The sequence below is a fragment of the Camelina sativa genome, chromosome 2 (assembly GCF_000633955.1).
Source record: "Camelina sativa cultivar DH55 chromosome 2, Cs, whole genome shotgun sequence".
Taxonomy (NCBI): Eukaryota; Viridiplantae; Streptophyta; class Magnoliopsida; order Brassicales; family Brassicaceae; genus Camelina; species Camelina sativa.
The window spans coordinates 19,060,426-19,066,425 of record NC_025686.1 but is presented as its reverse complement, the minus strand read 5'-3'; the positions used below and the strand labels follow the sequence as shown (position 1 = coordinate 19,066,425).

Here is a 6,000-nt window from a genome sequence, read left to right as displayed (position 1 = left end):
TTGAATTCATAGTTTTCTTTTAAAGGATATATTGGTGTGTATCTGACTAATTTACAGTTTACTTTTTTTTTCCTGTGAAAAATAAACCATTTGAAGTTATATAATCCAATTTTAACTTGTTCTGTCTTCCAAAAATAATGTTTTTGTGAGAACTATGTACCAATATGCTTTTCATAATCTGAAATTTCTTTACTCATTTCAAATATAACCATCTATATATGTTACATTAGACATGGCTATCGTTAAACTATAAAATTACCTCTTTTAAATACAGTTTTTAAAAATTGTATCTTTTAGTTCGTTAAATCGACCGTTGTAAACTATTAACTCTTTAAAAAATCCAATGTAAGTAGAAGTGGTTATCGTTAAATTATAAAATAAATTATTAACTCTTTTAGTTCGTTTACATCAATTAATGTTACATTAGAGGTGGTTATCGTTAAACTATAAAATACATTTTAAAATATATTTTTTGAAAATGGTATCTGTTAATTTGGTAAATCGACCGTTATAAACTACTAACTCTTTAAGAAATCGAATACAATTTTTTCTTGATACTATTTATATATATAATAGATATTAACTGATATATGTTAATAAAATAAAAAATAATAATAAAGCAAGTACAGTAATCACATATATATTATATTTTCAGTTTTAGGGAGTGATGTTATTTTTCACTTATTTTATTTTATGTATATATATATTGAATAATTGCAAATACAAAAAAACATAAACGTACTGTATAGAAATTTAAATTTACATCGCTTAAGCATTGTAATTACAGACTCCAGCTATGTCTAGTCAAATGTAGTAAGCAAATTGTAGCAAAGCTGTCATTGTATATATTTCCGTTTTTTTTTGTTTTTTTGGACATTTGTATATATTTCACTATTTCAGTTTCTTACTTTCTATGTTTCCTTTTGTTTCTTATTATTATTATTTTCTTTCTTTTGTCGATATACTTATTAGGGGGAAAAAAATACATACAACGACAATTTAAAATAATGGTGCACGAACTTTTATAAAGAGCAGTTTTAATTATTCCTAAAATATTTTTTTCAGTCATATAATTAGAAAGATATGAACATGAATACCATGAACGCTACGTTTCTCTTTAGTGGCCCTATGAAAACTATTGGACAAATATTTCCAAAGTACATTATTTGGCTAAACCATTCTTTGTTGGGCAAACCTTAGGTAGTTTTAGCCCACGTTGTGACTTAGGTGTTAGTTCGAGAAGCAAAAGTTAGTGGTCTTTTCTACTGTAGATGTAGAATCAATCCTCATGTAAACCCTCGCAGTGATAACAAATAGAGAAAGCTATGAATATAATTCCAAGCTCATCCCATCATAATCGCGGCGTCTCAGCCCCTAAAAAGCATATTGTACATTAACATGCATATATGTGGATCAAAAATGGAAAAGCATATGTTGATCGAGTTAAAAAACTTATTAAGCCATCGGGTTGGGAGTTGTGTGATAACTCTCGATGAGATTCCACAAACAGATAAGTGTAGTGATCGAAAAGAGCCATGAGCCTAAATTGTCTAACATGTCAAGCCCTTCCACGAACCGATTCCAACAAATAGATTGATCTCTCCGGTCCTTGACCACCAACGGTTGAGATCAATCATGTTCTGGGTAAAACATGTTGTGTTCTAGATCCTATTGGTCAGGGAGTTTGAACCCTAGGATCCACGAGAAGATTGGACGGTCAGGATCTTCTTTAGCGCAGAAGATGAAGAAGGTGAAAAAGATTCTTCACCTTAGGCTAAGTGGTCCTGTTGGTTCCAACCCTAGCAATGGACCAACCCGGCCCGAACAACCAAAGCTTGTGAGGAGCACTGGAGTGCGAAGGAATTGGAGTTTTTGAGAATTTGAGAGATCAAGGATTAATAGAAGAAAAAAGAAAGATTACCATATGATCATCATGATTGATCATGATTCTGAGATTTTATATGAATGAATGGTTAAGATGAGAGATCATCATCGATTGGAAGAGAGAAATAACGAAGCTGATTACATATATAGTTTTAAATCCAGATTCATGGTTTATATAAATCGTGATAGAATATGTATAATAGTATTCATTTGTTTATTACGTTGTCACGTTTGTTTGCCTTTTGAATATTTTGTTTATACATATGTTTCTTTTGTCTTTGAATGAACGTATTTTTTAATCTACACAAGAGATCGTCCTTATTGGTGATAATCCTTTTTAATAGTGAATTTGCAAATGCAATAAGTTTGTGATATCGTTCATAAAATTACAAAACTAACAAAGCAACAAAAGTTAATCATAAGAGAAAACAACAAAGCTTATCTCCTAATTCTCTGTATGATGTATGACTCGACTCGGATTAGTCAAGAATATCATCATTTCAATTGGGCCTATTTTTCACATTGCTTATTAGTTTCCAAAAATAAAAATGCTTTCTAACCGCCCCGTGCCAGATACTCTTGTGGTATACCCTCATTGCTCCATCGTTACTTCTAAGCTAGTTGGATACAATCTCTGGTTCTTCGGATATTAATTCGACTAGATTTTATACTTTAGAATTTTTTTCCTTCATAAGTCATAACATATTAGGGATTGGAGTGGAGACTGTGTTTCTTGTTAATTTTCTTTTAGACCATTTAGATCGTATTTATTATGTAGTCTAATCTTTCTTATGGAATATAACACGATTATTTGGAAATTTCTTTAACACGATTATTCATTTTATATAATTGTATATGTGATATTGTTATTTTCTTTAGATCGACATATTGACGATGTTTTAAAAACTAGAACGGATCAATATTCGACTTTTATATATCTTGTGTTTCTCACCATTTTTAGTTTTTGTTTCTTAGTATGTAGAAGTCTCATAATTTTGAAACCCAAATTAATTGATATGATATAACATATATTAATGTCTCTATATATTATATAATATACGTTTGTGCATGTCTTGATATTATGGAGCAATATAGATATACAAATGAATATTGAATTTAGTAGTTATGGCATCTCAAACTCTACTTTATCTTAAAGTAAAGTCTTCTCCTATCTCTCTCTATATTTTTCTCTAATATAGAGTAAAAGTTAAGATTATTATTTAAACCTAACAATCTCATGTGGTGTTCTTAGTTGATAGCACGGCTGCCTTGAACCTGGTGTAATGCGGGTGGTGAAAATTGATATTTCATCCAAATTATAAAGCCGTGATGGAGAGAGTACATATTTTGTTGTTTGGCTTTGCATTAAATGTATTTTAAAGACGTGTTGGATCTCTCTCATTCCTTGAGATTCCATACCTTGAAAAATGTCAAGAAACTGATCTACAAGAGATGATATAGAAAGCTAAACAACCAACGGGTGGCTTTATGGTAAAACAGGTTCGAAACCTTCCTATGTGACACTAGCTTCTTAAATGTTGCTCTGATACGAAATTATATACTCACGATTTCTTTTTTCATGCAAAACAAAAACAGGCTCTGGGGAAGCATGGTATAATCTGCATTGAGGATTTGATCCACAATATTCTTATGGTAGAATTCATTTCAAGGAGGCCAACAATTTCCTTGGCCCATTCTATTTAAAGTACATTATTTATTTACTATTATTTAGTATAAAATAAAATGATACATTGAAAAGTTATTTTACTCTATTAATTTTAAACTAAAAGTAAAGTAATATATTGGAGATAATCTTAGTTTGGTCTAAAAAAATAAAGTTATCCAGATTCTCAGATTACCAAAATTCCAGACTAAAGTATATAAAAACTATATTATGGATATATTATTTAGTCCTAGGCTCATGGTGCATGAACGGATATATTATGAATAATTTTATGTTTACTACAATATTAAAACGATTAGAACTTGTACCCGCGCATGTGCAGACTTTTTACTTAAAATATTTTCTATCAATATAAATTATAGAGTTCAAATTTTTGAGTATCAATTTATATAAAACACTAAACTAATTACTTTACTAAGTGATATAAAGAAACATGTCAATTAGGGTTAAAGTCTGCGGGCTAATCCGGTCCAGTCATGAAAAACCCCAAACTCAGACTTAAATATATGTGTCCAAAAAAAATGGGCATTTTGAGCTTAGCCCATTTGGACTATAGGTATTTTTGGGCTTAGCTCGATCGAACTCGGACCGGCCCGAAAAGCCCTTAAACAAACACATTTATATTTTTTTTGTTAACATTTTTGTTTGATTGCAATATTTGATTAACGATTTATTGGAAATAAAGTTTAAAACTATAATCGTAGTTTTTCTATTTACTTAATAATCTTACTTAATACTTTTAAAATTTTTATCTGTGATATTTTATATGAATTATATATTATTTTATTTGTTTAAAGTATAAAATTTTATTTAGTTTTATTTTTTTTCTTTTAAAATTAAGTTGGCTTTACTGAAGATAGATGAGTTATTTAAATTTTGATTGATTTGTTTTATAGTACACCTTTAGACATTTCTTTTCAAGACTTATAAGTTTGAATTTTCGATTCGTAAAATAAGTCCAGAAAAGCCCGAAAAGCCCTTTTGCCCTGTTAGGACTTGGCTCAGACTTTAAAATACAGGCTCAGAAATATTTCAAGACGGGCCAGCCCGGACTCAAACATATGTGGATTTTACGAGTTTCAGGCCGAACTGGGCCAGACCAGCCCGATTAACACCCCTAGAGATAAAACATATATTGTTGACGATAATATTTCCTTGACAAATAAATAGTTTGATATATATATTATGTGGTAACTAAGATCATCTCAAAAATTCATAGGAAAAATAAACGGCATTGATGACTACCTCATGATCTTTTATCTTTAAGAAAAATTCTTCTTATTCATATTATATGAAAATATTCTTTAAAGGTTTTGATGTTGATTATCGATTGTTGACCTAATTGTATATATCATTTATGATTAGATGTTGATACTAACATAACATTATTCTATATAAAATCTGAATATATCATATCTCATGAATATTACTTAGTATAAAGGTATATATATATATATATAATATCATATCGTTATAAGATCTTTAACGAGCTTGCTTTACCCATCAAAGCAAATACAACATACAATAAAAGAATTCTCGACCAATTCATGAATATGTCTATCTTATCTCACTTTTCATGATTATATGACCAAATGGGTTAAGCACGAATTGAAATCTAATAATCTATTTAATAATGTATGTCATTTATTTTTCTGCAAACTCATTTGTTTCACACAATGAATGAGATGTCAAAGATTTTAATTTAGTCATGTACATTACTATTTGTTTAAGTTTTAGTAATTTATTTTTAAACACTTATAACTACAATTTTGTGTCATTATCTATGATGCATTCATTGTCTTTCAACATTTAATTTCTTTTAACCTTTTATTGGCTGAAATATAACACATATTAGATTGTCAATTGATTTTCAAGATATATTTTAACTATTTTTTATTTAATTACTATCTTTGAGTACTCAAATTTGGATTAAAAGCATTTGATTCAATTTATAAAAATATCAATTTTATTTTTCTTTTTTAATCATGTTATAAGCTAATATTTCACTTTCAATTTTATTTTTTCTGTTTAAAATTTTATAAAACAACTACATAATTATTTTTTATAAATTAACAAGTGCTTCCAAACATTCAAAGGTTTAAAATGAAACTATATGTCCTATCAAAAGCTTGTCTGAGATATCTAGGACTAGGAGATCCCCCGGGTATACCGTGATCCAACAAGACCATAAAAGTAAATTATGACAAGAGATCAAAGCAATATAAAATATATATATTTTACCGTCAAGACATAAAAGGTTTTTTTTTTTTCCCTAGCAATCCAGTATCTGATATGATATCACACGCATAATTGCATTGGACATAAGTATATATTCCCGTTCAATTTCTTGCAACTTCAATTCCTAAAAATTTAAGAGTTTCCAAGACCGTAAATAAGACTCTATCATTGATCATATTCCATCATACTTTATG

At 28.9% G+C, this 6,000-nt stretch overlaps 1 pseudogene; it reads left to right on the top strand.

The window, feature by feature from the left end:
* Positions 1,536-1,928, top strand: LOC104754109 (annotated as a pseudogene).